Source organism: Mustela nigripes, chromosome 10 (assembly GCF_022355385.1).
Source record: "Mustela nigripes isolate SB6536 chromosome 10, MUSNIG.SB6536, whole genome shotgun sequence".
Lineage (NCBI taxonomy): Eukaryota > Metazoa > Chordata > Mammalia > Carnivora > Mustelidae > Mustela > Mustela nigripes.
In genome coordinates, this window is record NC_081566.1 from 47,027,639 (window position 1) to 47,051,918 (window position 24,280).

General features: G+C 39.0%; 1 long non-coding RNA gene across 3 annotated transcripts in view; it reads left to right on the plus strand.

Moving 5' to 3' along the window:
• The first annotated feature begins 13,631 nt into the window (after positions 1 to 13,631).
• LOC132026188 (uncharacterized) overlaps positions 13,632 to 24,280 on the plus strand; it is a 105,494-nt gene continuing 94,845 nt past the window's right edge. For all 3 annotated transcript variants that reach the window (XR_009406821.1, XR_009406820.1, XR_009406819.1), the window contains exon 1: positions 13,632 to 13,798. This is a non-coding gene — a long non-coding RNA (uncharacterized LOC132026188). The remainder of the gene's footprint in view (positions 13,799 to 24,280) is intronic.

Consider the following 24,280-nt stretch of genomic DNA (forward strand, 5'->3'; position numbering starts at 1 on the left):
ACAATTATTGCTTTAGAATTATCTATTCTAATTCTGGAATTAGAATTCTTGCAAGATACATCTCTAAAGGCAAGGGAAACAAAAGTGAAAATGAAGTATTGGGACTTCATCAAGATAAAAAGCTTCTGCATGGCAAAGGAAACAGTCAACAAAACTAAAAGGCAAACTACAGAATGGGAGAAGATATTTGCAAATGACATATAAAATAAAGGACTAGTATCCAAGATCTATATAGAGCTTATCAAACTCAGCACCCCCAAAATAAATAATTTAGTCAAGAAATGGGCAGAAGACATGAACAGACACTTCTCCAAGAAGGACATCCAAATGGCCAACAGACACATGAAAAAATGTTCCACATCACTTGTCAGGGAAATACAAACCAAAACCACAATGAGATACTACCTTATATCAGTTAGAATGGCTAAAAATTAACAGGACAAACGTTGTGAGGATGTGGAGAAAGGGGAAACCTCTTACACTGTTCATGGGAATGCAAGCTGGTGGAGCTACTCAGGAAAACAGTATGGCAGTTCCTTAAGAAGTTAAAAATAGAGCCACCCTATGACCCAGAAATTGCACTACTGGGTATTTACCCCAATGATACAGATGTAGCGAAAAGAAGGGGCACCTACACCCCAGTGTTCATAATAGCAATGTCCACAATAGCCAAACTGTAGAAGGACTCAAGATGTTCATCAACAGATGAATGGATAAAAAAGATGTGGTTCTTTCAGCCATCAGAAAGGATGAATATGTACCATTTGCATTGACATGGATGGAATTGGAGGGTGTTATGCTAAGTGAAATAAGTCAGAGACAATGACACAATTTCACTCGTGTGAAATATAAGAGCACAGAGGATTGTAGGGGAAGGGAAGGAAAGCTGAATGGGAAGAAATCAGAGAGGGAGACAAATCATGAGAGACTTGACTCTGGGAAACAAACAGGGTTGCAGAATGGGAGGCAGGTGGGAAGATGGGATAACTGGGTGATGGGCATTAAGGCCAGCACGTGATATGATAAGCACTGGGTATTGTATGCAACCAATGAATCATTGAGCACTACATCAAATGTACTCTATGTTGGCTAATTGAATACAGGTTGCCTGGCTGGCTCAGTTGGTGGAGCATGTGACTCAACCTCAGGATCCTGAGTTCAAGCCCCTTGTTGGTCAAGGAACCTACTTAAAATTAAAAAAAAAAAAAAAAAAAAAAAAAAGTAAAGAATTGAAAATGAAAATTAGAAAGAGAGGGAGAGATAGGGGAGGGAGGGAAGAAGAAAATGCAAAACCAGTCACAATGTGCCAGGCACTGTTCTAAGTATTTTTGCATATTAACTCGTCCTCACAAAATAAGAAGTGCATCCTGTTATTCCCACTTTCATGAGGACACTAAAGAACTAAAACAGTGGGATGCCTGGGTGGCTCAGTCGGTGAAGCCGCTGCCTTCGCTCAGTTCAGGATCCCAGGGTTCTGGGATGGAGTCCTGCATCGGGCTCCTTCCTCAGTAGGGAGCCTGCTTCTCTCCACCTCTGCCTGCCACTCTGCCTGCTTGTGCGCTCTCATTCTCTGACAAATAAATAAATAAATAATCTTTAAAAAAAAAAAAACAAGAAAAACTAAACTAAAACTAATTTACTCAACTTCACACAGCTCTGTAAGCAGTAGACCTAGGATTCAAACCCAACTAACTGGGTCTCCCTCCCTCTCTTCCTCACTGTCAACACCCTCTCCCCTACCTTGCTTCCCTCCCTCTGTCCTTTCTTATTTTTCTTCCTTTTTCCCCTCCCTTCTTTCCCTCCCTATCACCAGTTTACTCTTCCTTCCCTCAATCTTAGGGGTGAAAGTTGCATTATGGACAGAAACAAGAAGTGGAGGCTCCTGGGTGAAATAACTACCCTATTTATGGATTTATTAGAAGCTTTTAGGAGACATTATCTTCACTGAATTATTATTATTATTTTTTACAGATTTTATTTATTTATTTGGCAGAGAGAGATCACAAGTAGGCAGAAAGGCAGGCAGAGAGGAGGAAGCAGGCTCCCTGCCGAACAGAGAGCCCGAACAGAGAGCCCGATGTGGGGGCTCAATCCCAGGACCCTGGGATCATGACCTGAGCCGAAGGCAGAGGCTTTAACCCACTGAGCCACCCAGCCGCCCCCCTTCACTGAATTATTAAGGAATGCATAGAGTAAGTGGTAATCGTGAGCTCTGGGATCTAGTGGCTCTGTGTGGGCTGGTAATTATGGTGATTTTGATTAGAGACTAACAAGCTATCCAGGTTGGGCCTCCCAGGTTGTGTCTCCCAGTGAAGTTACCAAAGTCCAAGGTCTGCCCTTTCAGCTTATGATTTGAGGCAGTGAGTATACACTCACTGAAGGTAATAAGGACATTGGGTAATTGAGACAACTTAATAAAACTTACAGACTAATGTACACCTGAAAGACAATTTACTAATTTACTTTACAATTATAACAGCCAAGCAGACCAGACAGTCCTATCAACCTATCAATACATTCTCTCCCTGGTAGATAAATTTACCAAGGAAACCAAATTAAGACCAGAAGGCAGGTTGACTATAGAACTGGTCCAAAGGAAATTATTTGTTTTTTAAGAGGTACTGGCTGTGATAACCTATGAGATGTTTAGCCGTACTAGACACCAACCGAATCTGCCTGGTGCATTACACACCTCTTGGCCAAAATGTTACTGCATCCTCCTACACGGTACTAGAGACACAATATCAGAATTTTAAACTCCATTATTATCACTTTTCTGGCTGATATTTTCCTACTCCCATTCTCATATCAAAAAACTGTTTTCAAATATGTTATAATTTAAGTTCATATTCATTTTTATTTCAGTTTTTTATTTTTATCTGGTTTCTTCATGAATTTTCTGTCTATATTTTCTGTAACCTATGTAGCACTGATGTTTGAGGAATCATCACCACTATGACCCTCCTTAATAATGCATGCCTGAAATAGTTTATATCTAACTTACATATTTGGGATACCTAGCATACTTAAGATGATGTGGGAAGTGTTTCTTTTGAAGCACACAGATTGTTACTGGGGTAGTTGTGTTGCAAATACAGCGATCGCCTTGAGTGATGCAGTTACTCTTTCAGATTTTAGACTAAAATTTACTTGAATTAACATTTGCAATAAAAAACAGTGGTGTGTCAACCTAAGTAGCCTCATTGTATAACTTCATGAGTAATTTGGCCACTCTAGCCTCTGCTATCATTCTACAAACTGTACCTCTTGCCAACTTTCTTGAAGTTGGCAAACACAATGTCACAGGTAAGCCACTGAACTTTCTGCATACCAGTTTACTCTCAAATTGTAACCTCTTGGTGAAGTATGTTGGAGGGCGACTACCAGACTTGGACTTTGGAGACCTGGGATTCTAGTCCTGCTGTGCTATTACTATTGTATGATCTTGGCCTATGTTGTGTTATCTGCTGAAATGTACTTTGTCCTTTCTTATAAGATTCAAATAGCACTTGGCAAACAAATTTCACATATGTGTATATGACTAACCCTTAAAACAAATACTGCTCTATTAAAGCTTCTTTGTATTAGACACAAATACTTCTGGCTCTCTCTTGCTGTCTCTTATGGTTGAGTCTAAACATAAGAAATCATGCTTATATGACTTTCTTTTCTTTTAAAACACAGATGATATTTAGAAAAAGTTTGGTTATGTTGCCCAAGCTTTTATCCCTATGCTTTGGGGGTCTCTTTGCCTCCTGCATTGACAGCTTTATAAACTTATACATCTAATTTGTATTATTATCTTGAAGCAGTCTTTTTGCTAATTCTAACCTCTAAGATAGTATTGAGAGTGTAAGCTAGTACAGTTCTTCCTCAGCTTGTAATGGGGTTAAGCCCTGATAAACCCATTGTAAGTTGAAAATATTCTAAGGCTAAAATGCATTTAATACACCTTTGCTACTAAACATCATAGTTTAGCCTACGTTGAATGTGCTCAGAACACTTACATTAGCCTACAGTTGGGCTAACCCTCATAATTGTGTGGCTGACTGGGAGCTGCCCAGCATTACAAGAGCATTATACTGCATATGACCAGCCCAGGAAAAGATCAAAATCCCAAATTTGAAGTATAGTTTCTACTGAATGCATATCACTTTTGCACCATTGAAGATTTGAAAATTTGTTAAATTGAACCATTATAAAATTGGGAGCCATCTGTATAAACTATTCTGACAAAACATCTCCAATTTGAAATCTAGTCATTTGTATATGCAACCTTTATTCATGAAAAAGGAAAATCAACTTTTTTCTGGATACCTATATAAATAAATGTAGATAATTCTGGAGCCTTGTGATAGAACTACATTTAAAGAATTTTGGATGATATATTTTAGCATTAGTATATGTCAGGACAGAAGCCCTACTATAAATACCACATGATAGTATTAAAATAGAAGAAGTAAGATTGAAGATAGGCTTGAATGTCTGCTTGTTCATTCAAATACCAAAAGGTATTATTAAGCATCTACTCTGAGTGAGATTTAATGCTGTGTTGGGGATACATGGATGCAAAGACATGGTCTTGCTCTGTGAGCTTCAACTGGGTGTTGGCCTTGTGGTCTTATAAATCTAACTGGTGATAACTTCCTCAAAGAGCAAGGACAGCATGTTTTGGCAAAAACATCTTTCATGTGTTCTTTTCTCTCTTAAACTGTTCTTTTCTTTTTTCTTTTGGACTGGGAATTCCTTACTATTTTATTGGTGCTTTGTTCATTTCATCCATTTAAAAAAATTAATTAATTTTAAAGTCTTGTAAGCAGGCAATCCAGACCACTCCCAGGACAGCATTAGTAGGCAATGAAGTTCTTTCTCTGTTTATTTCTACATGTAAAAACTGTCAATGTTTACTAGTAATTCTTAATCATTTAAAAAAATTGACAGTAATTTCAATAAAAATATATGTAGTTCTTATCTCTGCAGTAATGGCATAGATTGTGTTTCCATGCTCCTTGGTTATTAGTGGAGTTAATCTTTTGTGTGTTTAATTGCCATTTGTATTTCTTTGCTAATGAAGTACCTGTCATGTATTTACTCCATTATTCTATTGCTGTGTTAATATTTTCATTATTCTTTTGTAATAGCTTTTTAGATACTAAGAAATTTTCTTTTCTAAGGAAAGCTGAAATCTTATTTTTAATGTTTCTCTGACATCAGATTCCTCTACCAAGAAGGAGGAGGAACATTGACATAGATGGTTTAAGGCTAATGATAATTTGTCTCATTGTAGTGCTGGAGACGGTGTCCTCTAGATCAAGTCATTTAATAAATATTTATTGAACATATACTGAGCATCAGGTTAATGAGATTCTGGGCATGCCATGGTAAAAACAACAGATATTATCTTTGTCTTCATGGGATTTACTCTAGTGAGGTTGAAAGATGTGAGTCAGATAACCATTAATGCATAATTTCTAACCATTTTAAGTGCTGTGAAAGCAAAGATCTCTATGAGATCATCAAACAGGAGAACCTGACCTGTCCTGGGGACAGTTTGAGCTGAAATCTGAAGGACAAGTGGGGGTTAAGTAGGCAAAACCTGGGTTTTGTGTGTGGAGGGAAGTACTAGGCAGAAGGAAGTACAAAGTCTGTGAGACAGGAAAGAACTTAGTGTTTCAGAATGCTAAAAAAGACAGTATGACTGGGGTGCACAAAGCAAATGCATGTGTTAGTCTGGAGAGCTAGGAGTGGTGCTTGTGCAGAGTTTTGTGAGTTACACTAAGGATTTTAGTCGTCATACTAAGATTAATAGAAACCATTGAAGAGGTTTAAGAAGGGGAAGGACATGGTCAAATTTGCATTTTTATACGATCACACTTGCTGTAATAGGGAGAGTTGATAAAGAGGGAGAAAACGTGAATATGGAAAGGAATGGACAAATAAAGCATGGTGCCCGTCATGCTCTTTGTACCATAAAACTTCACAGACTCCTGGGTCTTCCCTATCCCCCTCTATCACCCGTAGACTCTCTGTCCTTCTGCCGCCCTCTCCGACCCTGGGAACCTTTCCATAGTGCCCACAGTGTAGTTTATGTAATTTATGTCCTCAGTCTACATTTTAAACATCGCTTTTACCTTCTTGCTCTCACGAAAATGTGACTTTCTCCACTGCCCTAGAGCAGTTGCTGTTTCTTCCTCCCATTGGGTCTTGAGATTGGGTGGGTCTTGTCTCCTTTGTTCACCAGTGCCTCTTTCATTCTCCCTCTTTCTTCCTTGAAACTTGCTGTTTTTAGATCTCATATCATCAAATTATATGACTCATAATTGCTCTCAATACCCCTCATTTCTTTGTAATTTTAACTCCTGAGCCATTTAGTTGTTTAGTCCTACACAACTCTTGTTTCAGTTCTTGATGATTTCAGTGCACAGTGTCCTGGATATTCAGCGCTTTGTAGTCTTCCTCTTCAGTGATCTGCTCTAGTCTTGCCCTCAAGTCACTCAATGCTGCGATCATACCCTTGACTTTTATTATTACCAATATTTGCATCTCTTTAATCTGAATTTCATGCCCCTCACTCTCTGAACACCACCTCTTATCTCGCGTCTTGGCTCCTTCCAGCATTCTAATTCCAGCAATCTTTTGGCTCCACTGGAATCCTCATTTCCATCAATTCCACACCATTTCCAGTTTTGCCCTTTTTTTTTTTTTTGACATCCTTATTCTCTCATTTCCCAACCTAAGTTTCATGGTCAGTTAGTACAAGCCCTCTCTTGCATACACCTTGAATTCCTTTGCCCTTCTCTTTGTGCTATTCTTTTGGCAAAACTACATTCTGGTTAAGTCCAAATCACTATTATTCTGAACCTGCAACTGATCTGGTGGAAAAACATGAAACCAAGTTACCTTGTCTCCCTTGAAATTATGATCATGCACCTCTAGTGGGTCCTTAATTCTATGAGGTAAGCATTCTATACATCCCAAGGCCATTTCATCTCTCTTTTTGAGGTGATTATATGGTGACTTTTTTCATTTTACTTAAATCTCAACATCTCTCCTATGCTCAGCTGATGACTATACTTCCTCCTTTACTGAGAAATGGAACCAACCAGAAGAAAACTTGCATAGACTTCCACCACTGCATCTACTTACTTAAAAGCATTAGTACCTCCTCAGCATTCTTACCTGTTCCTGCAGATGAACTACCCATCTTCCTGAAAGCTGGCTTCTTCACTTGTCATTAGATGCCATTCCCTCTTGTCTGCCCAAGAAAACATTCTAAAATTCACTCTTCTTTGTTCTACAGTATCATTTTTTCATTTTTTACTGGATCATTCCAATTAGTTTTTTTTAAAAAAAGTATCTTGACTACTTTTCTCAACAACTAACACTCAAATTCCTTGTATGTGTTTGCAGGAAGTTTCCTTCTAAAAGCATGATCTGTATTCACTGTCATCAATTTCTCTCCTTTCCCTTTCTCTTAAAACCATGACAACAGGTATTTGCCATCACTGCATGGACCTTCATTATGCTAACCCCACTGATTAATAATCAAAAAATATAACAAACTCACACAACTCAATAGCAACCAACAAACAAACCAAATAATTCAATTACAAACTGGCCAGAGGAGCCGAATAGACATTTTTTCTGAAGAAGAATACAGATGGTCAGTAGTCACATGGAAAGATGCTCAACATCACTAATCATCAGGGAAATGCTGATTAAAATCACAATGTCACCCCACACCTGTTAGAATGGCTATTATCGAGAAGATGAGAAGTAAATATTGAGCAAATAGAGAAAAGAGGACAATAGCCTGCTGTTGGTGGGAATGTAAAGTGGTACAGTCACTAGGGAAAACTGTATGGGGGATTTTCAAAAGTTAAAAATGGAGCTACCATATGATCCTGCAATTCCACTTCTGGATATTTATCTGAAAAAAATGAAATACGAATTTGGAAAGATATATGTACCCCCTATGTTCATCACAGCATTATTTATAATAGCAAAGATATGGAAATGACCTAAATGACCACTGATAAATGGATCTGTGGAATACTACTCAGCCATAGAAAATAATGAAATCTTTTTTTAAATTTATTTTTTATTTTTTATAAACATATATTTTTATCCCTAGGGGTACAGGTCTGTGAATCGCCAGGTTTACACACTTCACAGCACTCACCATAGCACATACCCTCCCCAATGTCCATAACCCCACTTCCCTTCTCCCAACCCCCTTCCCCCCAGCAACCCTCAGTTTGTTTTATGAGATTAAGAGTCACTTATGGTTTGTCTCTCTCCCAATCCCATCTTGTTTCATTTATTCTTCTCCTACCCCCTTAACCCCCCATGTTGCATCTCCACTTCCTCATATCAGGGAGATCATATGATAGTTGTCTTTCTCTGCTTGACTTATTTCGCTAAGCATGATACCCTCTAGTTCCATCCACGTTGTCGCAAATGGCAAGAATTCATTTCTTTTGATGGCTGTATAGTATTCCATTGTGTATATATACCACCTCTTCTTTATCCATTCATCGGTTGATGGACATCTAGGTTCTTTCCATAGTTTGGCTATTGTAGACTTTGCTGCTATAAACATTTGTGTGCACGTGCCCCTTTGGATCACTACATTTGTATTTTTAGGGTAAATACCCAGTAGTGCAATTGCTGGGTCATAGGGTAGTTCTTTTTTCAACATTTTGAGGAACCTCCAAGCTGTTTTCCAGAGTGGTTGTACCAGCTTGCATTCCCACCAACAGTGTAGGAGGGTTCCCCTTTCTCCACATCCTCGCCAGCATCTGTCATTTCCTGACTTGTTAATTTTAGCCATTCTGACTGGTGTGAGGTGATATCTCATTGTGGTTTTGTTTTGTTATTTCCCTGATGCCGAGTGATATGGAGCACTTTTTCATGTGTCTGTTGGCCATCTGGATGTCTTCTTTGCAGAAATGTCTGTTCATGTCTTCTGCCCATTTCTTGATTGGATTATTTGTTTTTTGGGTGTTGAGTTTGCTAAGTTCTTTATAGATGTTGGACACTAGTCCTTTATCTGATACGTTGTTTGCAAATATCTTCTCCCATTCTGTAAGTTGTCTTTTGGTTTTGTTAACTGTTTCCTTTGCTGTGCAAAAGCTTTTGATCTTGAAGAAATCCCAACAGTTCATTTTTGCCCTTGCTTCCCTTGCCTTTGGCGATGTTCCTAGGAAGATGTTGCTGCGGCTGAGGTCGAAGAGGTTGCTGCCCGTGTTCTCCTCAAGGATTTTGATGGATTCCTTTCTCACATTGAGGTTCTTCATCCATTTTGAGTCTATTTTTGTGTGTGGTGTAAGGATATGGTCCAATTTCATTTTTCTGCATGTGGCTGTCCAGTTTTCCCAACACCATTTATTGAAGAGGCTGCCTTTTTTTCCATTGGACATTCTTTCCTGCTTTGTCAAAGATTAGTTGACCATAGAGTTGAGGGTCTATTTCTGGGCTCTCTATTCTGTTCCATTGATCTATGTGTCTGTTTTTGTGCCAGTACCATGCTGTCTTGATGATGACAGCTTTGTAATAGAGCTTGAAGAAGAGCTTTCTTTTTCAATATTCCTTTGACTATTCGAGGTCTTTCCTCGAATAAATTTTTGGCATTATTTGTTCCGTATAAATTTTGGCATTATTTGTTCCATTTCTTTGAAAAAAAATGGGGGGGTACTTTGATAGGAATTGCATTAAATGTGTAGATTGCTTTAGGTAGCATAGACATTTTCACAATATTTATTCTTCCAATCCAGGAGCATGGAACATTTTCCCATTTCTTTGTGTCTTCCTCAATTTCTTTTATTAGTACTTTATAGTTTTCTGAGTATAGACTCTTAGCCTCTTTGGTTAGCTTTATTCCTAGGTATCTTATAGTTTTGGGTGCAATTGTAGATGGGATTGACTCCTTAATTTCTCTTTCTTCTGTTTCATTTTTGGTATAGAGAAATGCAACTGATTTCTGTGCATTGATTTTATATCCTGACACTTTACTGAATTCCTGTACAAGTTCTAGCAGTTTTGGAGTGGAGTCTTTTGGGTTTCCACATATAGTTTATTATCTGCAAAGAGTGATAGTTTGACTTCTTCTTTGCTGATTTGGATGCCTTTAATTTCCTTTTGTTGTCTGATAAAGCTTTCAGTTTTTCTCCATTGAGAATGACATTTGTGGTGGGTTTTTCATAGATGGCTTTGATGGTATTGAGGTATGTGCCCTCTATCCCTACACTTTGAAGAGTTTTGATCAGGAAGGGATGCTGTACTTTGTCAAATGCTTTTTTAGCATCTATTGAGAGTATCATATGGTTCTTGTTCTTTCTTTTATTAATGTGTTGTGTCACATTGATTGATTTGCGGATGTTGAACTAACCTTGCAGTCCTGGAATAAATCCCACTTGGTTGTGGTGAATAATCCTTTTAATGTACTGTTGAATCCTATTGGCTAGTATTTTGGTGAGAATTTTCGCATCTGTGTTCATCAAGGATATTGGTCTGTAGTTCTCTTTTTTGATGGGATCCTTGTCTGGTTTTGGGATCAAGGTGATGCTGGCCTCATAAAATGAGTTTGGAAGTTTTCCTTCCATTTCTATTTTTTGGAGCAGTTTCAGGAGAATAGGAATTAGTTCTTCTTTAAATGTTTGGTAGAATTGCCCCCAGGAAGCCATCTGGCCCTGGGATTTTGTTTGTTTGGAGATTTTTTGATGACTGTTTCAATATCCTTACTGGTTATGGGTCTGTTCAGGCTTTCTATTTCTTCCTGGTTCAGTTGTGGTAGTTTATATGTCTCTAGGAATGATCCATTTCTTCCAGATTGTCAAATTTGTTGGCATAGAGTTGCTCATAGTATGTTCTTATAACTGTCTGTATTTCTTTGGTGTTAGTTGTGATCTCTCCTCTTCATTCATGATTTTATTTATTTGGATCCTTTCTCTTTTCTTTTTGATAAGTCTGGCCAGGGGTGTATCAATCTTATTAATTCTTTCAAAGAATCAGCTCCTAGTTTTGTTGATTTGTTCTATTGTTTTTTGGTTTCTATTTCATTGATTTCTGCTCTGATCTTTATGATTTCTTTTCTCCTGCTGGGTTTAGGGTTTCTTTCTTGTTCTTCTTTCATCTCCTTTAGGTGTAGGGTTAGGTTGTGTACCTGAGACCTTTCTTGTTTCTTGAGAAAGGCTTGTAGCGCTATATATTTTCCTCTCAGGACTGCCTTTGTTGTGTCGCACAGATTTTTGTGTTTTCATTATCATTTGACCCACTCATTCTTTAGAAGGATGCTGTTTAGTCTCCATGTACTTGGGTTCTTTCCAACTTTCCTCTTGTGATTGAGTTCTAGCTTCAGAGCATTGTGGTCTGAAAATATGCAGGGAAGGATCCCAATCTTTTGATACCAGTTGAGACCAGATTTAGGACCGAGGATGTAATCTATTCTGGAGAATGTTCCATGTGCACTGGAGAAGAATGTGTATTCTGCTGCTTTGGGATGGAATGTTCTGAATATATCTGTGATGTCCATCTGGTCCAGTGTGTCATTTAAGGCCTTTATTTCCTTGTTGATCTTTTGCTTGGATGATCTGTCCATTTCAGTGGAGGGAGTGTTAAAGTCCCCTACTATTATTGTATTACTGTTGATGTGTTTCTTTGATTTTGTTATTAATTGGTTTATATAGTTGGCTGCTCCCATGTTAGGGGCATAAATATTTAAAATTGTTAGATCTTCTTGTTGGACAGATCCCCTGAGTATGATATAGTGTCCTCCCTCATCTCTTATTATAGTCTTTGGCTTAAAATCTAATTGATCTGATATAAGCATGGCAACTCCTGCTTTCTTCTGATGTCCATTAACATGGCAAATTCTTTTCCACCCCCTCACTTTAAATCTGGAGGTGTCTTTGGGTTTAAAATGAGTTTCTTGTAGGCAACATATAGATGGGTTTTGTTTTTTTATCCATTCTGATACCCTGTGTCTTTTGATTGGGGAATTTAGCCCATTAACATTCAGGGTAACTGTTGAGAGATATGAATTTAGTGCCATTATATTGCCTGTAAGGTGACTGTTACTGTATATTGTCTCTGTTCCTTTCTGATTGACTACTTTTAGGCTCTCTGTTTGCCTAGAGGACCCCTTTCAATATTTTCTGTAGAGCTGGTTTGGTGTTTGCAAATTCTTTCAGTTTTTGTTTGTCCTGGAAGCTTTTTATCTCTCCTTCTATTTCCAATGATAGGCTAGCTGGATATAGTATTCTTGGCTGCATGTTTTTCTTGTTTAGTGCTCTGAATATATTATGCCAGTTTTTTCTGGCCTGCCTGGTCTCTGTGGATAAGTCTGCTGCCAATCTAATATTTTTACCATTGTATGTTACAGACTTCTTGTCCCAAGCTGCTTTCAGGATTTTCTCTTTGTCACTAAGACTTGTAAATTTTACTATTAGGTGATGGGGTGTGGACCTATTCTTGTTGATTTTAAGGGGGGTTCTCTGCACCTTCTGTATTTTGATGCTTGTTCCCTTTGCCATATTAGGGAAATTCTCTCCAATATACCTTCTGCTCCTCTCTCTTTCTTCTTCTTCTGGAATCCCAATTATTCTAATGTTTCGTCTTATGGTGTCACTTATCTCTCAAATTCTCCCCTCGTGGCCCAGTAGCTGTTTGTACCTCTTTTGCTCAGCTTCTTTATTCTCTGTCATTTGGTCTTCTATATTGCTAATTCTTTCTTCTGCCTCATTTATCCTAGCAGAGAGAGCCTCCATTTTTGATTGCACCTCATTAATAGCTTTTTTGTTTTCAACTTGGTTAGATTTTAGTTCTTTTATTTCTCCAGAAAGGGCTTTTATATCTCCCGAGAGGGTTTCTCTAATATCTTCCATGCCTTTTCGAGACCGGCTAGAACCTTGAGAATCATCATTCTGAACTCTAGATCTGACATATTACCAATGTCTGTATTGATTAGGTCCCTAGCCTTCGGTACTGCCTCTTGTTCTTTTTTTTTGTGGTGAATTTTTCCGCCTTGTCATTTTGTCCAGACAAGAGTATATGAAGGAGCAAGTAAAATACTAAAAGGGTGGCAACAACCCCAGGAAAATATGCTTTAACCAAATCAGAAGAGATCCCAAATCGTGAGTGGGGAGAATGGGGATAAAAAGAGGTTCAGAAAGAAAAAAAAGAAAAGAAAATTAAAAAAAGAAAACGAATAAGGAAAAAATATAAAAAAGAAAAAATACATATAGTACATAAACTAGTTAAAAATGTTAAAAAAGAAAAGGGTAAAGGTTAAAACAAATTTAGCAGAAGAAGAGAAAAAAATTGAAAAAGAAAAAAAAGTTAAATTAACTGCAAGACTAAAGAGTCATGGGGAGAAAGCCATGAGTTCCGTGCTTTGCTTTCTCCTCCTCTGGAATTCTGCTGCTCTCCTTGGTATTTAAACTGCACTCCTTGGTAGGTGAACTTGGTCTTGGCTGGATTTCTTGTTGATCTTCTGGGGGAGGGGCCTGGTGTAGTGATTCTCAAGTGTCTTTGCCCCAGGCGGAATTGCACCACCCTTACCAGGGGCCGGGCTGAGTAATCCACTCGGGTTTGCTTTCAGGAGCTTTTGTTCCCTGAGCGCTTTCCGTAGAGTTCCGGAGGACGGGAATACAAATGGCGGCCTCCTGGTCTCCGCCGGGAGGAGCCGAGAGCCCGGGGCTGCACTCCTCAGTGTGTCATCAGAGAACAGCGCCCAGTTACTCCCGTCTGCCTGACCTCTGGCGGCGCTGGAGCTCACTGAGCTTGCGACCCGTTTAAGGTAACTCCGAGCTGTGAGCCCACTGTTGGCTCTGTCTCTGTAGCCGGTTCCCCATTCTAATACCTGTAAGCTCTACGACACTCAGACACCCCGATCCTTCTGTGACCCTGCGGGACCTGAGACCACGCTGACTCCGCGTGGGCTTCACCTCGGTTTAGCCTCTGGAGTGATGTCCCTCAGTGGAACAGACTTTTAAAAGTCCTGATTTTGTGCTCTGTTGCTCCGCCGCTTGCTGGGAGCCGGCCCCTCCCCCTGGGGTCTATCTTCCCATCGCTTTGGATTCACTTCTCCGCCAGTCCTACCTTTCAGAGAGTGGTTGATTTTCTGTTTCTAGAATTTCTGTTCTTCTTCTCTTGGATTTCCCATTGGATTTTTAGGTGTTTGCAATCTTTAGATAAGCTATCTAGCTGATCTCCAGTTACCTGAAGTAGTCTCAGCCTGCTACTTCTCTGCCATCTTGACTGCTCCCCCAAAAATAATGAAATCTTGCTATCTGTGACAACATGGGTGGACTTTGAGGGTATCATGATAAGCAAAATAAGTCAGAGAGAGAAAAAAATACTGTATGATTTCACTTATATGTGGAATCTAAAAAACAAATAAAATCAAAACAGAACAAAACTCATAGAGAGTGGTTTCTAAAGGGCATGGAGGATGGGGAGTGGATGAAATGGGTGAAGGGGGTCAAGAGGTATCAGCTTCCATTTATAGAATAAATTAGTCATGAGATATAATGTACAGTATAGTAACTCTAGTTAATAATATTATAGTGCATACTTGAAAGTTGTCAAGAGAGTAAATCAAGATGATGTCATATGTCAATTTTACCTTTTAAGAAATAAAATTTTAAGAGATAAGAGCCCTTACTTTAATTTGGACTGCTCTTTAAATTCCTTCTTTCTCTAAATTCCCATTTAGCAGATATCATAAGAATGCCTTAGGATGGGTGAAGCTTCTGATTTAGAAAGGATCCTCTCTTTCAGGGTCAAGGTGGAATCTAGTGAGAATGAAGGTGGGAGATGGACTATAAGACTGCCTATGCTCAAGACATTAAGAAAAATATTTTTTATTTGAGTTGGTCATTCTTCTGTGGGGGTGGAAGACCTTGGTGGCTAAAAGTAGGCTGTAGGCTTAAAGAAAGGAGCCAAAAGGGCCAAATTTTAGTCTAGGCCTTAGGAACATGGATACAGGGACTCCTTGTGGGATATACCAGGCACAGTCCTCTGTAAGTTCTATTAATTTCCTAGAGCTCCTGTAACAACATACCACAAACTGGGTGACTTAAAACAATAGGCATTTATTTTCTCATAGTTTAGGAGGCCAGAAGACTGAAATCAAGGTGTTGATAAGATTGGTTCCTTCTGGAGGCTTTGAGGGAGAGTCTGTTTCACACTTCTCTCGTAGCTACTGGTGGTTGCTGGTGATCTTCAGTGTTCTTTGTCACGGAACTATATCACTCCAATATCTGCCTCTGTTATCACATGGACTTCTTCCTCCCGTGTCTCTCTGCATGTTGCTCCTTTTCTTGTAAGGACAATAGTGATTGGATTTCGGGTTGCAATACCCTGCTTCAGTATGACCTCATTTGAGCTAATTATATGTACAAAGACCTTTTTTCCCAAACAAAATGATCTTACAAGGTTCTGAGTGGATCTAAAATTTTGGGAGACACTATTCAACCCACTACAGAAGAGTGAAAGTCTCACAGGAGTTTTTAGTCAAAGTCCTGTAGAACAAATCTTTAAAAAAATATATATTTAGAATAAATAAATTATTTTTGTAGAGTATCCATTCTTCAGATTTGCTCACAAATTTACTATGGCAGGAAGTGGTGGGTCTAGAATTTAAAATTTTTTTTTTCATATCTTTATCATAATACTTTTTTCCTTGCAACCCTCATCATAATGAATATATCTAACTTTGATTGTGATTCCTTAAATTTTTAAAGGATCACCTTAGATATTTGAATTATCTAGTAATGTTCCATTTAAATGTTTTCAACTGACCAAAGTGAGTAGTTACATAGTGAAATACCATCCAAATGAAAGACTGGAGCAGGTGCATTGAGATCTCATTAAATATCAGCAATGATAGGGGCCCCTGGGTGGCTCAGTTTGTTAAGTGTCTGCCTTTGGCTCAGGTCTTGATTCTAGGGTTCTGGGACCCAGCTCCCTGCTCAGCGGGGAGCCTGCTTCTGCCTGCTGCTTCTCCCCTCCCCCTGCTTGTGCTCTCTCTTGTTCTCAAATAAAAAAATAAAAAAATACTAATAAAAAATATCAGTGATGATTATTGAGTAGGGAGAATCAGCCAGATAACATAGAAGGAGGCTTAAGGCTTCAATCTTGAAATTCAAAATTTGCATTATTCCTCTTTAGCACTTAGATATTTCACTAACCTAATCCAAACTCTTTTTCTCTCTATACCATAAACAAAGAAATATCAAGCACTTAAAATAGTGATTAAAAAAAAAAAAACAGGGGTGCCTGGGTGGCTCAGTGGGTTGGGCCGCTCGCTGCCTTCAGCTCAGGTCATGATCTCAGGGTCCTGGGATCGAGCTCTGCATCAAGTTCTCTGCTCAGCAGGGAGCCTGCTTCCCTCTCTCTCTCTGCCTGCCTCTCCGACTACTTGTGATTTCTCTCTGTCAAATAAATAAATACATCTTAAAAAAAACAACAACAAAAAACACAAACCAACAATGGGAATTGCTGGTTTTGTGCTAGTATTTCTTAAAGGGAGCTGGACAAGGAGGGTATCTCAACCAGAGTTCTACCAGGAGACATTACTGTAAGCTGCATCATGGCTGTTACCTGCAGTGATTTGAAACCATAGAAACAAATCAAAGCTACTGCCAACGTTTGCACGAGCTGAGACTACATATGCGTGACTGTTCACACTGCCAAAAATGGTAAGAGTTTTCACCAGCCAAAAATAGATTCAGGTACATTTGCCCTGTCTCAATGCGTTTGGGAACGCTGATTTATTTTGACATGCAGTCATCTCCCTGGTCTCCTGACATGGCTGAGAAAGTAACTTCAGTTGTCTTTTATGGCAATTCAACTTTTGGGCAAGAATAGGATGAGAAAAAAATAAGATTGCAAAGCTGAGCTGCAGGATGACTGTTTAGCACTATGGCTGCAAAGCAAAACCCTCTATAAAACGGTGCAGGAAATCATCCACTCTCTCTGAAAATGGCTGGCACATACCACTCAGAATGCCAAAAAGAGAGATGGAAAGCAGCCATCTTTGATACAGTGGGTGCAACAAAAGCACATTAAATTCCTGCTAGATCCACTGCCACTTGAATAAAAAGAAAACAAGATGATGGAATTGCCTGGGTGTTTAAGAATCTTACTGCTAAGGAATAGGATCTGTTTTACTTATGTTGAGAATCAGTCTTGAAAACATAAAATGTTTGGGGAAACTTTCCATTTGATATTGTATGTGAAATCCATACAAATGAAATAGAACCCAATAGAATTGGTTTTTGGAAAAGAATCATATATATGGAAAATCTTAACACAAAGGACAGGAATGATTTAGAAAAAAAGGATCAAGCTTTAGGCTTCTGCAAATGTTTCTACATTTGAATATTAGAAATCAGATAAATAGATATATCTTCAAATATTTCTTCAGAACTCTTCTACCAGAGTCATAGATTAGCAACCCAAGAGCCAAATCTATCTCTCAAGTGGGTTTCTTTTGGCTTTTACATTTTCACAAACCTGTTTTGAAACCTGTCTTTCTCCATTAAGACTGTCCTGCTGACCTTGCTCTTTGATTTCCTGCCTTTTTTTTTTTTTTTAAGATTTTACTTATTTGAGATAGAGCGACAGAGAGAGCATGACCCTGGGGGGTAGAGGGAGAGGGAGGAGCAGGCTCCCCACTAAGCTGGGAACACTATGTGGGGCTCAATTCCAGGACCTTGAGATCATGACCTGAGCTGAAAGCAGATGCTTAACTGACTGAACCACCCAGGTGCCCCGATTTCCTGCCTTTTGCTTGACTTTCCTCATGTGTTCAGTCACATTTCCTATGTCATTCATGGATCCATCTGATGACATTTTCTCAACCTCAGATAATTATTTTTCTCAATCTTCCAGACTGATGCTGCTTTTCTTCCTAGATTTCTGAAAACCTGTTTTTTTTCCTCTACTAAACTTGTCTTGATTACTTACAACTTGTTCTTCTGTTTTCCAACATGCTTCTCACCCTAACGTCACACAGCAAAGTAACATACAACAAGGAAACAGTGCTGACAAAACCCCGACTGATTTAGTTTCCAGGTGCTCCTCACTGTTTCACAATTGACAACCTAGAGACTGAACTGGTACCAATAGACAGGCTCCCCTCTGCCTCTATCAGGGCCATCACCTTTATCAATACTCGCTGCCTAGGAGGCATTCCTAATGACGAAGCCACAGAGCAATGAGGAAGGTGTGCCATCAGAATTCTTTGCTTCTCTCCTTCCTATTTTGCTTAAGTACCCACCCCTTCACCATACAGCCTGAACTCAAGGAAAAGCTGGCTCCTTCACCACTCAGGCAAATGTATTCTGACTACCTTCAGCCATTTGGAGGAGATCTGTGGTATCCATTTCAGGCCAAAGAGATACGGGGACAGGTCTGCCACAGACAACTGGAAAATCTTCTTTGCTTTTAAGTACGTGACACTAAAGGTGCAGACCTGTTCTACAACTTTATCTTGTTGGGATGTGATCCTTGGAAATGCTGCCAACATCTTGCTACCAGTCGAGGAAGTTGTCAATATATGAAGAGGGGCAGAATCAGGAGAATTTGCTAAGAAGCTGAACTGGGACCTTGACAAACTCTAGTTAAAGTTGTCCTACCTTTATTGGTTAAGTGACTGTGAGTCAGGGCTTCCTGGTAACCACAGCCAAAGTCATCCTAAACGAGAGTCTCCCGGATTCATCACATCTTTGTTTTGTAGGCAAAAAACTCTGACATTTATGAGTTAGACAAAGAACAGAAATCCATTTGTTCCTTTGTTATTCTTTGGAATATAAACTGTTTGTAGATAGGGATTCACCCTCTGGGAAAGTTCTTTGCGGAAGAATTACCTCAATTCTATGCCAAGAACGGTACTGTATAGTTATTGATGATTACTATGATTGATTTTTTCTTTTAACTATGGTTACAGTTTGGTTATAAATAATATACATTGTATTTGCAAAGTGATTTACAGTCTACCAAAGTGCTTTATGCGTTATTTTATTTAATTCTAGTAACAGCCCCATGAGATAGAGGAAAAGATGAAGATGCAGAAAATGGAACTCAGAAAGGTTACCTGATTTGACCAAGATCATAAATCTAGAGTATCAAGGCCAGGACTTAAATCTTGGCACTCTAACTCTGGGTCTAATGCTTTTGCAACGGAATCACTGCTAGAAGTTGGAGCAAACCAATGATTTATGGTCAAGAAACAGTTTACAGAAGAGAAGTGGTGAGGTAGCTCCAGACAAATTGTAAGGAGATGGACCTGCGTGCTCCTGGCTATGTCAGTCACTAGCTGTAAAATCTTAGGTGAATCATTACACCTCCCTGAGTCTCAATTTCAAAGAATTATATGAGATGATCTGTTATGTGCTTCCTGATCCTAACATCCTGTAATTCTGTAATCGAGAATTGCTTATGCAAATAGGGTACAAATCATGCTTTATATAAGCTACAAAGCTTCCCTTGTGACTACCAAAGAGAGATTGACTGTGTGTGTTCTGCTTGTGCTTCTCTTTGAGCCCCATATTCACGCTTCTTGAGCACCTGTGAAAATGTCAGCAGTGAACAGATGCATTGAACATCAACTTAAACTTGCTTTATAGCCCAAGTCATGGTCTTTTCATTTGTAGAATAATTTTACTCTAGAGCTGCAAACATCACCAGTTTGATGAGCTAATCTTGTCACTGTGATTCTTGGAATGGATTGAAAATGGCATGAAAAGCCAGCACCACCGAGTCTTGGGGATGCTTACTTATTAGGCACTTGAGTGGCAGGTTTCCATAATTAATTGTCCTATGACTGACTTCCCTTCACTATTCTAATGAAGCATGTGATATTTGCTGCCTCAACAGATTGAAGTTTGCAAATTTAGCACTCCAGAGGCTATTTTTTCCTAGGCAATATGTCAGCAATTTGAGAAAATTGCCATCAGGGAAACCATGGTGCTTTGGCTGCAGTTTCACAGTCTGAAAGCTCATTTGCACACAGACAAATTATGAAGTCAGAGAGAATGTAGCACACCAGGACTTACATCTCTGGAATAGAAACTGCTCTGTGTTCAAAAATGGTAAAGTGGTGCTTTATGAGTAAACGTAAGCATCAGCTGACTACCACTAAGCAGGTGTTGCGGCTGCAGAAGGAGAAGGGCCAGAAGAGGGTGGGGGCAAGATTGGGAAAGCCCAGCTCCATGTGGCATGTAGTGGCTCTTGCCTTTGTTCTTAGAAAAGAGATGCTGGAAATTGAGTCCTTGGAGGGATGACTGTGAGTAGCAAGGTGGTGATGTAAAATTTTGTGTCAGGTATCTTTTGAAGTGACAGAAACCCAACTCACACTACTAGTCAAGTAAAATAGAATTGATTGGCTTATATAATTGGGAAGTCCCAAAGACAAGCTGTATCCACCCATTGTAACCCGGGCTTGGATGCTATTGTCTTTCAGCTTTGCTTCTCTCTGGGCACTGGCTTCATTCTGTTGGCAAGGTCTTAGCCTGAAGAGGAAAAGTTGGCTCTAGGAAGGTTCAAGGCTCTATCCTTATTCTTTCCATCATGTGTATATCCATCCCAGGGAAGAGTCTCTTTCACCCTATTTAGCTCATAAACTGAAATTCTAAGGGATAGAGTACTCTTATTGGTTAGTCTGGATCACTGCTCATGCCTTCGGGTATAGCAGTATCATGGCTGACACCCCATCAGGACCATAGGTTGTAGGGACGGGAGTTTCTCCACAGGAAGGGATGCTGGGCAGATAAACTCAGAGTTGTACTTAAAGCTTCTCTTGAGATTAAAAAAAAAAATATTCACATTTAATAGGGAAGCTAAAGTTTTGAAACTAAAAGCAGAGGCAAGTTATGCACAAGTTTTTTCAAATTATCTAGAAATGCTATGCATTAAAATTAGGACAAATGAAATATTCAAAATTGAATAAAACTTGAGTCAGTCCAATTTTATTTATTGAATTCATATTTTCCCTATGAACTCATTATTAGAAGAACTATACATGAATATATACAAATTGCTAAATGCAAAATGACCAAGAATTTGAGGAATATTTAAATAATTATGAATTAGATATTTATTTCATAATGGGAGAATCTACCCTCAATTATTATTTTTTTAATTTAAAGATTTTATTTATTTATTTGATAGAGAACATGATAGCACCAGCAGGCGAGAGGGGAATGGGGGAGGGAGAAACTTTCTTCCTGTTGATCAGGGAACCCAACTCGGGATTCTATCCCAGGACCCTGAATCATGACCTGAGCCAAAGACAGATGCTTACCCTACTGAGCCACCCAGGTGACCCATCCCCAATTATTAATTTCTGTTAACACATTTCAGTGGTTTTAATGAATTTCAGTAGATCTGTCTAACCCATAAGATAGTGGAAACGAAGTGATCTTTAAATCTTGATAATATTAGTCATTAGATTGGGTTCCCTGCAATAGTCTCTGAGATGAATGTTTGCATGTAGATGTTTATTAAGAAAGGAAGGAAGGCAGAGAAAGAAGCTGATGTGCCCACCTGATTGCCATGACCTCAGTCCATCCTGCAGGACTTCTGGAGCTGGAGTGGCCTTCAACATTGTCCCAATTAAGGCAAGGGGGCCAGGCCTTTGTTTCTACTTTGAAGCAGGCTGACCTGGGGTAGGGAGAGGAACATGAACAGAGTCAAGGCAGCTCCCGCAGATGAGGCCAGTTCCCTGGGAGGTTCTCAGCTATGAGCCAGCAGTAGACAACACAGACTGGGGCTGAGGGCTTGAGTGACTGAGTCCTGTGGGAATGAATGCCCAGGTGCCACGGCACCCACTACTGGAGAGCATTTAATGGCACTACCCAAGTGTTAGATGTGTTTTCATTTTGGACTCTAGCTGAAAGTCTCTTCTGGCCAGAGAACCTTTGAAATGTTTCCCACTGTCACAACAATCAAGAGAATAAAGCAGTCGGATCCAAGAATGCTAATTCTTCGAGAAGGAAGTTATTTAAAAAAGCACATAGGATAATGAATCAGATCATCCCAGTGGGAGGAAAAGAGTTTTACACAGTCATCCCAGGGTTAATAAGCAAAGACTCATCTGCAAAGGCCTCAAAGAAAAGATGAAAATATCTCAGAAAAATATTGACACAACAGCTTGCAGAAAACAAAAGATTCTCTGGGCCCAGAGTCCGTTCTTTTAACCCAAACCACTTAATTATGATCACCAGTACCTTTCTAAGTAAGAACTAGGAGGATGTCACATTCTAGATCATTCAGTACAATTGCTGTAACTCAGGTGCCAGTTTTCCTTCTTCTTAATTGTCCTCTTATCCCGCTATATGTGGGTCAAAAGGAGGGTGTCTTATATCTATTCTCAAGTTTATGTCCAGCAAATATTCTCCGAAGTATGTTTTCCTTCTTGCCATCTCCACCTCTATTATGAGCCAGATTTTGCCTCCTAATCCAATTTTCTTGAGTGGTAACACTTTGTTCCTGTAAGAACTAAAAGGTACTCATGAGATGTCGGCAAATCATACTTCCCTTTACTGTCGTGCCCCTTTGTTCTCCATATGAACCACACAGAAGACTGGGAGTGTGCCAGATTTCACTGATGGTTTTGGGTGACAAATGGAAATTATAGGGCAGGATGAAAAAAAAAATTTCTAAAGATGACTTTTCCTCATATTCAAAGGAAAATCATGTAAGAAATCGAATCTGCTATGGGCTAGTTACCTTACAGTTGTTGTAAACTCTTTTTCCCTCTGTCTTCACATTTGGACCTCTTTTTTTTTTTTAAGATTTTATTTATTTATTTGTCAGAGAGAGAAAGACAGAGAGAGAGAGAGAGAGAGAGAGAGAGAGAGAGAAGACAAGCAGGAGGAACAGCAGGCCGAGAGAGAAGCAGGCTCTTCACTGAGCAAGGAGCCTGATGCAGAACTCAATCCCAGGACCCTGGGATCGTGACCTGAGCCAAAGGCAGATGCTTAACCAACTGAGTCACCCAGAAACCCCATTTTTTTTAAAATTTAAATTCAGTTAGACAAATACAGTATATTATTAGTCTCAGATGTAGTATTCTACAGTTTATCAGTTTTGTATAAAACCCAATAAGAGCATTACTTACTAAATCTGCTCATGGTGTTCCAAATTCTTTTTTGGTTGTGTGATTCGTGATGTATTTGTATTTGTTTCTAATACACACACACACATACACATTTAAATTATATATATATATTAAATTATATATATATTATATATATAATATATATATTATATATATATTAAATTATATATATAATTTGATGAGTTTGGGAATAAGTGTACACTTGTGAAACCATTACTACTCCCTATGTAGTTTTTAGGTAATTCTGTCTTTACTCATGAGGTTGACATTCCCTCAAGATTCACACTTTCCTTCTCAGCAGTATTATTAAGCAAATCTAAATGGATCAGTTCAGAATGAAATTTGGCAGGGCTCATGCAGGATGGTCTTTAGTGGATGTTGCTCTAAGTCCTAAGGCACTTTGGAAGTAAGAATGACTGTACCAGAGACCTTGGTACCCCAGAACCCTGAAGAACTGATCAGACACTCAAGATTCGTCCTCTTCAAGCTTTCCACCGGTGTGAGTTGTAGGCTTCTCTTTATTCTTTCACTTCTCTGACAAATAACTGTTGAATCTCCCACTTTCTTTCCAAAAAACCAAAATCACCCATGCAAACTCCTTCCAAGATAGTCCATACTTTTATGAAAGAAGAAAAACGTTTTCTTATTGTCAAATTTGTGAAGTCAAATTATTCTCCAAATGCACAGTTGATATTATCATGGAGTATTTCATTTAGTCCCATCCTGTTCCCCAGTTTTGAATTATGTAGAGTTCTGTCTATTAGAAATACAGGAAGCTGACCATTTACTGAGTATTTCATTTTCAGCATACCTCTAGCTATGTAATGACAACGGAAACTACCTTTTTTCAAGAGCTTGATTAAATTATTTGTTAGGAGTCTGTCTTGGGAAGTAAGGATATAGAGACCTACCTTCCTAGATATGTGGGACAAATTTTATGTAATTCTCATGTTAGAGTTGGTTTAGTTACTTTCATAATTTTTTTTAATTTTAATTTTAAAGATTTTTATTTTTAAGTAATCTCTACACCCAACATGGGGCTTGAACTCACAACCCAGAGATCAAGAGTCTCATGCTCTGAGTCAGACAGGTGGCCCAGGTTAGTTACTTTCAGTAAGTTCCTTTATATTCCTAGGAAATCCTCCACATGTT